We start from the raw sequence: 12,952 nt of genomic DNA on the forward strand, positions 1-12,952 counted from the left end.
TGAAGAAGATTTTTGGATAATAAAGTAAGTTTTCAAAGCTTGCAGAGAGATTTAGGCCAGTAAGAAGACTGGGCTGAAAGATGGCAGATGGAGTTTAATTCTGATAAGTGTGAGGTGCTACATTTTGGTAAGACTAATCAAAATAGGACATACACGGTAAATGGTAGGGCATTGAGTAATGCAGTAGAACAGAGTGATCTAGGAATAATGGTGCAGAGCTCCTTGAAGGTGGAATCTCATGTGGATAGGGTGGTGAAGAAAGCTTTTGAAATGCTGGCCTTTATAAATCAAAGCATTGAGTATAGGAGTTGGAATGTAATGTTAAAATTGTACAATGCATTGGTGAGGCCAGATTTGGAGTATTGTATACAGTTCTGGTCTCTGAATTATAGGAAAGATGTCAACAAAATAGAGAGAGTACAGAGAAGATTTACTAGAATGTTACCTGGGTTTCACCACCTAAGTTAGAGGGAAAGGTTGAACAAGTTAGGTCTTTATTCTTTGGAGCGTAGAAGGTTGAGGGGGGACTTGATAGAGGTATTTAAAATAATGAGGGGGATAGATCGAGGTGACGTGGATAGGCTTTTTTCCATTGAGAGTAGGGGAGATTCAAACAAGAGGACATGAGTTGAGAGTTAAGGGGAAAAAGTTTGGGGCAACACGAGGGGGAACTTCTTTACTCAGAATGTGTGTACGAGCTTCCAGTAGAAGTGGTAGAGGCAGGTTCAATTTTTTTTTCATTTAAAAAAAATTGGTTTGGTATATGGACAGGAAAGGAATGGAGGGTTGTGGGCTGAGTGTAGGTGGGTAGGACTAGGTGAAAGTAAGCGTTCAGCACGGACTGGAAAGGCCGAGTTGGCCATTTACTGTGCTGTAATTGTTGTACGGTTATATAGTTAATTAGTTGATAATTCATCACTGTCTTACAGAGTGGCAAAAGCTGATTCTAGGAGCTATATGTAAATAGCGGGTGAAGCTTCAGGGCTTATTGACTTTATGATGTCAGAAGCTGGTGGAAGATTATTTTCACATATTTTCGATGTTCTATGAAGATCATACACACATGGGTCTAGCAAGAGCAGTTCAACACTGGCATGCCAAGTCTCAAAATCCATCTCATTAGGTGGACAAGGAATTCTACCAGAAAAAGTTCAAAGCCTTACAGGTGGATTGCCAAAAGCCATCAAGTCAATATCCAAGATGGCGTCGCGACGCAGCTTGCAGCGGCCACTCTGGAGCTGATGTCTGTTATATGTTAAGCGGGGTGCCGTGCACAATCCTAATCTGATGAAAAATGGACGTGGGAGCACGGAGGACCATCTGGAAATCTCCAGGAAGGCCTTCTTCATTGTTGCTGCTGCTGTGAGGTCTGGGTCTCTGCTGAGAAGGATAGGCCCCCAGTCCTAGGGGGTTGAGTTACCAGTGGCAGTTGGTGGGGGTGTCTTAATGCACTCGGCAGAGGATGGTGCTCGGAGAGGCTGTGCCGAAGGGGATGGTTGGAGGCTCGGAGGTTCGACAGACTCGGAGACCGCTGCGGTCAGGGCGCTTTCACTGTGTGCTGCGTTTGCGAGGCTTAGTCCGGCAGTGCCTTTGAAGTCCATAGCGGGGGTATTCCCTTCTGCCACCGGCATGAGATGACCAGTCTATCAAGACCCTGAGAACTTGTAGAAACTGTGGTGGTTTCTTTCGAACTTAGTCTTTTAACATCTTTGGGCTATTTTTTTACTGTGCCCCTGGTCTGTTTATGTTTATTGATTATGTTTTTGTCTGCACTGTTGTAACTATATATTAACTATAGCTATATATAACTATGTGTTTTTGTGTAGGTCTTGTAGCTTTAGTTTTTGGTTTGTTGGGTGGTAGAGTTGGTCTTCTGACTTGGTGTGTCTGGGTAGTCTTGTTTTGTCTGGTGGATTTGGAGCTCCTTTCTGGAGTACACGATAAGATGGCAGCACAATATTAATACACAGCAGCCTCTCCTGACTCTGGATTGGGGTCTGCCAAATGTTATGTGGATTTTCTGGTGTAGTCTGTTTTGTCATGTGCTTTTCTGATATCATTCTGGAGGAACATTGTCTCATTTTTTAACTACAGAATGGTCACTGATTGCCTGTTGAGTGTATGGTAGCAAGGGCTGGAAATCTTGCATTGCAGAGCCAGAATTATACTCTGCTATGAGGGACTTGGGAGTCATTGCACCAGGGTCAGTTAGAGGAATAAGTCTGGTGACTGAACCATTTTCTTTTAGAAAGTCTAGCATTTCCTCATCTTTTTCAGTTCCTGTTATGCCACTGACTAAAACAACATTTGGGATTTTGACACCCTTTTCTTTTAGGACTTTCACTTTCTAGGTCTTAATTAAACAAAAGTGAGTTTGAACAATAAGATTCTTTCAGTGCTTTGTGTACTAATCAGTGTGTTAGTGTTTATCTAGTAAACTTCCTCCTGGCTGGCTCACTAAGTTTTATGTAACACATGTAGTGCTTGTCATCTCTTGTGACTGGTTGGCACATTCTTTATGAGAAAAATTAATTACATAGTACTACACTAATGGGTGATCGGAAGCTCTAGGTATCAAAAGGGGGTAGTGAACAGAAAACACACACTTCTGGAGGTAAGTTATGTTTGTAAAAAGTGGCAATATTATATGTAAAATATTTACATGAGTAAGCACAATTCAAAATTCCAACATTCTGTTTTCAAATCTCAGATAGCAAATTGAAAACCAAATTCCTTTTTAGTTAGAATCAATGATAGTCACTAGAGTATCCATTATTACTCAAATTTCTCTAAATAATTAGATCTATTACTATTCCCTATTTAAAAGTTGACAGACAAAATTGTCTTTTAAGTTATCCTGAGTTAAAGAAACCTATTGAATGCCTATTTTTAAGTATTATGGTTAATCTCTGTTTCAGTTTCAGTTCAGTAAGTCTACAAATTCAAATTCAATCCCCAAAAAGAGTGAGTGTGTGAGTGTGTAATATACACTGCTTAACTCCTTTCATGACAAATTCTTCAACATCAGAACTTTTTAACAAAGTAAATCTCATTCACTAATTTATCAAACTCTTTGCAAAAAATAATTAGTTCTTCCAGCAAACCAAATTCAGATGCTTCGAATGAAAATATATTTATACATCCAACCGTATTAAATCCTCTATCTCTTGAAACATTTCATTTCTGCACCGGTTCTTCGATCTTGAGTGGATCTTCATCTTGATTCTTGGTTCATTGGATGAAATAGTAGGTCATTCACAGAAAATCAGTTCACAATACTTACACAAAAAATCCTGACCAAATCCCTTGATATGATTTAACAGAACTAATTCCTGGTTACATGGTAGAGATGTCAGTCACTGCTCTCTGCTGATATCATTTCACAATAGCTGGTACTAGTTAGAGCCTTAGCTTTAAATCTTTTATTGATATCATCTATCCTTCAGGGGTTTTACCCCGAGGTTCTCGGGTAAGTAGGGTAGAGATACTCCCTTTTAATAGATTTTACCTTTAGTTAGTTTCTATAGTTTGCTGTGTTTCTGTTGCCCCACATGCCTGTGTCAGCCACCTTTCATTCTTGCATAGCTATTTTTTCAAGTTTTTTTTTATTCAGTAACTCTCATTTTCATCCCTCCACAGGTGGAACTTTCAAACATTACATCTTCAGGTTATTTAATGTGGGTTACAATTACCTCAGCATAAAGAAATAATCATGTTCCTTCTTGTAAAACTTCTGTATAATTTATCTTTAATTAATGTTTTCTTGTGAATATTGTTTATCCAATGTTATGTCCCTGTAATGCTGCTTCAAGTAAATTTTTCATTACACCTGTGCATAGATTTACATATGACAATGAATTTCGCATTGACTTTGAATTTTCTGTGAAGTCTTAAATGTCTTTCTCTTTTTTGTAATTTATTTTTTTTATTGAAGTTCATCACAAACAAACATTTCCAGAAGATGGATTTCAGACATTGTATCTTATATTATATGATATCATATAATCATATATATCATAAATCTCCACAAAGTATTTATCTGAGGTATACACTTATAGAAATGAGCAGAAAGAAAAACAAGCAAAAGGAAAGAACTATGTACAAGTAGGGAGTGATCTTTTTTTTTACAACAGATTCATTGATTTGTGAGAATAAAATCAGGCCTATGAGGCATTACGTAGTTAAACCATTTTCCCCAGTATGAATCAAATTGTTCCAGCTTATGATTAACAGATGCTGTTATCTTCTCCATTTTGTAAATGTCCATTGTAATTTCCATCCATGTATTTAAAGTTGGGATCTCCTGTGATAACCATTTCCTAGTAAGAGTCTTTTTACCAGCCACTAACAGTATATTCATTAAATATTTATCTATTTTCAACCATTCTTGAGGTATATATCCAAAATATATGGTCTTACTCTCCAAGGGTATTTCACATTTAAAGATGTCTTGTAGGGCATTGTGTATCCCCCTCCAATAGATTTTGATAACGGGGCAGTCCCAAAAAATATGATAAAGATTTGCATTTTGAATTCCACAATTTCTTCAGCAAACAGGGAGGTTACTATCATAATGGGATTTCTGAGAGGGTGTAATAAAATATCTTATCAAGTTTTTCCATCCAAACTCCCTCCATTTCTGTGAACTGGTACACTTTCATTGATACCTCCATATTGTTGTCCATTCTTCCTCAGATATAATTATCCCTCCTTCTCCCATTTTGTTTTAATGTATGAAGTCGAAAGTGTTTTAAGATTTGACAACCCCTTATACATGCTTGAAATGATTCTACCACCATTATCTGAACTATATGCTTTTCTAAAGAGCTCTATCAAGCGTGTACTTGCCTTGGTTACATTTTTAAGCGTCTTATTAACATATTGTCGCATCTGTAAATACCGATAGAAATCTTGTTTTTTCTAATAAGTGTTTCTCTTTAAGCATTTCAAAACTGAACAGTGCTCCTTCTTTCATTATGTTGCAAAGAACTGTTATTCCTTTAGCTGTCCACTCCTTAAATCTAGCATCCAATTTATTTGGTGTAAAATACGAGTCATATACACACCATTTAAGAATTGCAATATCTCCCTCTAGATTATATTATTTTATAGTAGTTTTCCATATTTTAAGAGTCAATTTCACCCGTGGGTTATCAATAGTATTTATGTACCTTTGCAGGTTGTTATCAGCCAAAATTGCTTGTATGTTTCTCAAAGATGACTGGACAAGACAGTCTCACTTCTTTCATGATGACCCAGAAGGAATATTGTAAGGAGATTCTAACATGCCAATGTAAAACATGTAAGGATAAATAATAAATAAATATGTCCAGTCATATTTCTAGAGTGCAGTAATTTAACCCATATATGATTGCAATCACATTTTACTCTGGAAAATAACTGAAAAGTTGAAGGGCTGACTGAGATACTGTAGGATTCTAGTTTCTGGCTTCATAAAAGGAAAAGGATTAAGTTATATTTCAATGAGTAGTGTGTGCTGGTAATGACGGAGATACTATAGAGATTAAAAATAGAAGTAGATTGTCATTAATAATAGAGGGTCAATGAGAGAAATGTGGTTGATGTAATTTGTAGAGACTTCCAAAAAGGGATTATTTTAAGATGCTGTATTATAGGCTTGTCATCAAGATTTAAAAATCGTTGGAAAAATTGACATGGAAATTTGAGCTAGGAGGGTTACAACTTCCAAATTTTAAGAATTATTATAAAGCAAATCAACTTAGATTTATTGCATCTTTTTTTGAGAAAGATAAACCGGCATGGATTAGAATAGAACTAGATAAAATAGGAGAAAACACACCAGAAGATTTTATATATAAATGGGAATCTAAATGGATACGGGAAAAGAAAGAATCTCCTATATTAAAACATTTGATTGACTTATGGAATAAGATAAATGTTGATGATGAGACAAAGAAATCCTTATTAGCAAAGAGATCTTTAATTCAAAATAGACTTATTCCTTTTACAATGGATAATCAACTTTTATATAATTGGTTTCAAAAAGGGATTAGATATATAGGAGATTGTTTTGAAGGAGGTATATTAATGTAATTCGATCAATTAAAGAATAAATATAAAGTATCAAACAAAACTCTTTTTTATTACTTTCAACTAAGGGCTTATTTAAGAGAAAAATTAGGTCAAACAATGTTATTACCGAAATCCAATGAAATAGAAACTTTAATTCAAAAAGGAAAGATTAAAAAATTTATCTCTTGTATGTATAATTTGATTCAAAAACAGGCAATTAAACAAGGAGTCCATAAGTCAAGACAAAAATGGGAAAGTGACTTGAATATTAAAATTGAAGAAAAAAATTGGTCAAGACTATGTCTTGAGAGTATGACAAATACAATAAATGTCCAATTAAGATTAGTGCAATACAATTTTTTACATCAATTATATATTACACCACAAAAAATAAATAAATTAAACCCAAATTTATCTGATTAGTGTTTCTGATGTAACCAAGAAATTGGTACTTTTTTACATTCTACTTGGTCTTGTTCTAAAATTCAACCTTCTTGGACAAATTGAAGAGTTTTATTGGAACAAATTATTGGAATACAACTTCCACATAATCCAATATTACTTTTACTAGGTGATATTGAAGGGATAAAAATGATATCCAAATTGAATAAATATCAGAGCCAATTATTAAGGATGAGGTAACATAGGACAAGGTAGTACAAAGTCAGCATGGACCCTTCAGGGAAAATCCTGCCTGATGAACCCTTTGGAATACCTTGAGGAGATTACAAGTAGGATAGATAAAGGGGATATAGTGGATCACGTATATCTGGACTTTCAGAAGACCTTTGACAAGGTGCCACACATGAGGCTGCTTACCAAGTTAAGAGCACGTGGTATTACAGGAAAGTTACCAACATGGTTACAGCACTGGCTGATTGGTAAGAAGAGGCAGTGAGTAGGAATAAAAGAATCCTTTCCTGGTTGGCTGCCAGTGACTAGTGGTGTTCTGCAGGGGCTGATGTTGGGACCACTTCTTTTTATGTTGTATATCAATGATTCAGATGATGGAATAAATGGCTGTGTTGCCAAGTTTGCAGATGATACGTAGATTGGTGGAGGGGCAGGTAGTGTTGAGGAAGCAAATAGGATGCAGAAGGGCATAGACAGATTAGCAGAATGGGCAAGAAAGTGGCAAATGAAATATAATGTTGAAAAATGCATGGTCATGCACTTTGGTAGCAGAAATAAACATACGTACTATTTTCTAAACAGTGAAAAAATCCAGAAATCTGAGATGTAGAAGGACCTGGGATTGGAGAGGGTCCCGAGGAGTTTCACAAGGATAATTTCAGGAATGAAAGTGTTATCATACAAGGAACATTTGAATGCTCTGGGTCTGTACGAGCTAGAATTCAGAAGGATGAGGGGGAATCTCATTGAAACCTTTCAAATGTTGAAAGGCCTAGACAGTAGATGTGGAAAGGATGTTTGCATAGTGGGAGAGTCTAGGACAAGAGGGCACAGTGTCAGGATAGAACGGTGCCCTTTCAAAACAGAGATGCAGTGAAATTTCTTTAGTCAAAGGGTGTTGAATTTGTGGAATTTGTTGCCACACGCAGCTGTGGAGGCCAGGTCGTTCAGTGCATTTAAGGCAGAATTGATAGGTTCTTGATTAAACATGGCATCAGTGTTTATGGGGAGAAGGCCAGGAACTGGGGTTGAGCAAGAGATAGGAAATAGGATCATTCATGATTGAATGATGGAGCAGACTTGATAGGCCAGCTGACCTAATTCTGCTCCTATGTCTTATGGTTTTATGGTCTTATGATGGATGTTATATACCTAGATATTCTGGAAGCATTTGGAATAAAAACATTCAGCATGCAATAGTCATAAGGTAAAACAATATATGAAATAGATACCAGTTTAGCATTCAAATTATTTCAGCCATATCTTCCAAGGCTTCTACTCCTCTGTCATCAGATTTCTGAATGGTCCATGAACTCAAGAACACTTCCCCATTCTCTGACTTTTGTATTATTTATTATCTTATAACTTAAAGTGATTTTTGTGTATTATTGACACAAAGCAACATACTTCACCATATGTCTGTGATAATCAGTCTGATACTGAACTCTTCCACCAAGAGGAACAATGGCAGCAAGTTTATGGGATATTCCCAAACTGCCTATCGCCCTGAATTGAAAATATATATCATGTAGAAATGCCTCCCCAAAAGCATTGTGGGGGGCACTTTCTCTAGACAATCTGCAGAGCAGTTCAAAATAGGCAGCTAATGAGCAACTTCAAAAGGCCAGATTGAGATGGGAAGTAAATGCTGGCTTTTCCTGAAATGTTCAGATCCCAAAAAGTGAATAATTTAAACAAAAATAATGTACAAGAACAAAAGAGGTGCTTAGCAGGTGTTTAACTGATTTACTGGAAAATCTTGCTTCCACAGGCATTCGTAATAAAGCTTTTCATTTTCCTGTTATGTACAAAAACACTTGTTCTTAGCTATGTCCTAGGCATGGTTTTAAAAGTTATGGATTATTCAACACTTGGCAACATAATAAGTCACATGTCATGAAGTAGCAGACCTTGGGGAGGACACAAACACTTCCACTCCCAGTACTCTCTCTGAAATGCTGGAGAATGTCCCTAACAAAATAGAGAGAGTACAGAGAAGATGTACTAGAATGTTACCTGGGTTTCAGTACCTAAGTTACAGGGAAAGGTTGAACAAGTTAGGTCTTTATTCTTTGGAGCGTTGAGGGGGGACTTGATAGAGTTATTTAAAATTTTGAGGGGGATAGATAGAGTTGACGTGGATAGGCTTTTTCCATTGAGAGTAGGGGAGATTCAAACAGGAGGACATGGGTTGAGAGTTAGGGGGCAAAAGTTTAGGGGTAACATGAGGGGGAATTTCTTTACTCAGAGAGTGGTAGCTTTGTGGAATGAGCTTCCAGTAGAAGTGGTAGAGGCAGGCTTGGTATTGTCATTTAAAGTTAAATTAGATAGGTATATGGACGGGAAAAGAATGAAGGGTTATGGGCTGAGTGCGGGCCAGTGGAACTAGGTGAGAGTAAGCGTTCAGCACGGACTAGAAGGGCCGAGATGGCCTGTTTCCATGCTGTAATTGTCATATGGTTATATCATAGCTAAGCAATTCCTCTATAAAGATAGGAAATGAACTGACTTCCATAACCTTTCCAGGCACTGAATTTCATGTCCTGACTACTCACTGACTTTAAAATATATCTGCTAATCTGATAGGTTTTCAGGAAATTTATCTGTTAATTTAGAATCCCAAGCAATATGGTAATGTTAACTACATCATGCATTCAGCACTTTTCACCTACTTTCATAATTTTTGAATTTTATCATTTTGAAGAATTGTTATAATCTCAGAAGATCTTGATATCATTTTGGAGAATCTGGCCTGGGATCAACAGGCAAGTGCCATTACAAAAAATGCACGACAGCACCTTTACTTTCTTAGATGTTTGCGTAGAGTCAGTATATCATCTAAAAGTTTGTCAAACTTCTATTGATGCACATTGGAGAATAACCTGACTGTATGCATCATGGCCTGGTATGGAAACACCAATTAAAAAGAATGGAACATCTACAAAAAAGTTTTGGATGCAGCCCAGTGTACAATAAGTAAAGCCCTCCCCACCACTGAGCACATCGACAAGGATCACTGCCACAAGAGAGCAGCATCCATCATCAAGGACCACCACCATCCATGCCAGACTTTCTTCTCACTGCTACCATCAGTTCCACAACTAGGTTCAGGAACAGTTATTACACTTCAACCATCAGGCTGCTGAATCAGTGAGGATAACACACTGCACAACCTATGGACTAAATTTCAAGGACTCAACAATTCATGTTCTCAGTATTTATTGATTGATTGATTGCATCCGTGCAGTTTGCATTCGTTTGCAAGTTGTTCTTTTGTCTCCCTTTGTGTATAGATTTTTTTCATTGATTCTATTGTATTTCTTTGATCTTATACATGACATATGTACTTCGGTTAAAAAAATTACTTTGATTTTTGAACTTTAAATTTTAACTTCTAACAATACCCTTAACTCAATTGAACTTAGGAATCAAGATACAATATGAACTGTGGCACTTGGCTAAGAATATATTAGTTCAGTACACTGTGAATGAGCCTCAGAACTACAGAGTAATACATAAGAGCAGATGAAAGTACTTGTTCTCTGGGCAGGGCTGAAAAAATATGGTGATTAAGCTATTTCAAAGAGGTATAGCACAGGAACATGCCCTTCAGCCCATAGTGTTGTGCCAAACTAATTAAGCTAATGAGACCTAATTAAATTGATCTCTTCTGCCTGCATATGATTCTGAGTTCTCTGTTCTTTGCATATTTATGTATTTATCTAAGCGTCTCTTAACACCTCTATCATATCTGCTCAGTGTTGCTATTTACACTGGAGACATTTTGTATTTAGTGGTCAATCTAAGTGATTAACACTTCGCTTCATCTAAATGGCAAAGAATTAGAATTTTGAATCAAGAGCGCACTGAGATATAATTTTGTAATAAATTTAATTATATCCACAATGAGGGTTTTATCCTTTAGGAATGGTGGTGGCTTTACTCTTCTGCCTCTGTTCAGCTACCATAGAAGAACTGGTGATCTGATGCTGCCATGTGGAGGAGAAACAATCAGTTTATTATTAGTAATGAACTATTTCCAACACCACAATAACTCATTGTGGTGATCCCCTTAAGTTACCTTGCCTGAAATTTATCTCAACCCTCAGACTAAAGCTTAAATGGGCCTAATAATACCCACACAGTTTACTTGAGGATCTATTCAGTTCTGCATATCATTCATCAGCATTAACTTGGGGCAACTGGATTATCTAATGCCAAGGGCCTTCAGAAATAATGCCGTCCTGGATATTTATATTTTACCTTGGAAAAAATTGTCCATATAATATTCTTCTAATCTCTTCCTCTAATAATGCAAGTTACTAATTCAGTATTCAGTGTAACCTGACTATCTGCTGTTTCAACAAACAAGATATCATAGGTTTTATATGCAGCAGAAGTTTTTCGGGCTTCTTGTCATAAATTTAGTGGAATCTGCCAGAAAGAAAGTCCTAAACTACCAGTCTATTATCTTCACAGTAATTATTAGGTTATAGATTGAACAAACTGATCATTTAGAAATGAAACAATGATTTATGGAATGAAGGCAAGGTTAAATTGAGATGCAAAATTGAGTCAAACCTGGGAAGGCAGCTGAGAAGTATAATGCTATGCACATAATGTATTTAAATGTGTAAGGAATTATCAGTGAAAATGTATACACTTAAGGCCAGACAGTGAAACATGCTGATGTTTAAGTACATTCTTCTTCTTCTTAAGCCCATCACACATACTGGGGCATAGGCCGCAACAGCAGCTCACAAGAGTCCATGGTTCAGGGCCAATCTTTCACATTTTATCAGGAATAGCCCATATTTCAGTCTATCATTCTGCTCCCAGGGATAAGGTCTTTGTAGCCTTCTGTTGGTGTTTCTGTAGCACTGGGTTTCACAGGATGGGGTTGCTAGCCCTATGCCTTACTGTTAGCCTTCCACAGCTGGGCTTGGGACTATCCATCACAGAGATGTTTAAATACATAATTCCCTAAAGATTAATGATGCTATATGAAAACATATATAAAGAAATAATCTGGAACTTACAGCAAACATTGAATAGATCATAGTTATGTTACTATATGCCATTTGATCACTATATTTTGAAAATGAGATTAAAGGTGCAGCAAGCACTTATGATCGATCAGAACAATATCATGATAGGGAGCAACAGTGGTAAGGAACGATGTAAAATATTGGGACTATTTTCATTGAAGAAGAGAAAACTAAGGGAAAATGTAATAGTTGCACAGACACAACCAATTGTCGACAAGTACAAACCTGAATTTCAGCGAATATCACCAACTTCACTGACAGTTACAGAATGACAGACTTCGGACAGAGACAGTGAGAGGAAAGAGTAAATCTGTACAGAGAAGGCCACCATGTACTCTAACAAAGAACACGTGGAAGCTGCAAAGTGCACAGTGAGAGATGCACAGCTAGCAAAGTTAAAGTAGAAATAGCATGATGATGGCTTTAGTTAAGAAAGTTGACAAATGAGGACTGGGAACTGTATATCAAGAGGTTTGAACTGTATTGTAATGTAAAACAAGCAGATGAAGAAAAGAAAGCCTCTACACTTCTTAGCTTAATGGGGGCTAAAATGTCCCGTCTTTTAAGCAAGTTAGTAACTCCTGACAAGCCAGCAAGCAAGACATTCAACAAAATTGTTATAAATTTATAAAATCAGTTGAGCCTTAAACCACTGATAATAGCTGAAATTTTAGATTTAACAAAAGGAACCAGTCATGAGAACATAAGAACATAAGAAATAGGAGCAGAAGTAGGCCATCCGGTCCATCGAACCTGCCCTGCCATTCAATAAGAACATGGTTGATCTGTCTGTAAACTCAGCTAAATCCATCTGCCTTTTCCCTATAATTTTTAATTCCCTTACTATGTAAAAACCTTACTATCTGTTTCTTAAATATATTTAGTGAAGAAGCCTCAACTACTCCCTGGGCAGAGAATTCCACAGATTCACCAATCTCTGGGAAAAACAGTTTCTCCTCATCTCTGTCCTAAATCTTCTTCCCTGAACCTTAAGGCACCTCTAGTCTCACCTACCAATGGAAACAACTTTCCTACTTCTATCTTATCTATCTCTTTAAAACTTTTGTGTGTTTTTGTAAGATCCCCTGTCATTCTTCTGAACTCCAGAGAGTGTAGTCCCAGGCGACTCAATCTCTCGTCATAGGTTCCATCCCTGGAATCAACTTGGTGAACCTCCTCTGCACTGCCTCCAAAGCCAGTATATCTTTCCTCAAGTA

This window comes from Hemitrygon akajei, chromosome 4, assembly GCF_048418815.1.
Source record: "Hemitrygon akajei chromosome 4, sHemAka1.3, whole genome shotgun sequence".
Classification (NCBI taxonomy): Eukaryota; Metazoa; Chordata; class Chondrichthyes; order Myliobatiformes; family Dasyatidae; genus Hemitrygon; species Hemitrygon akajei.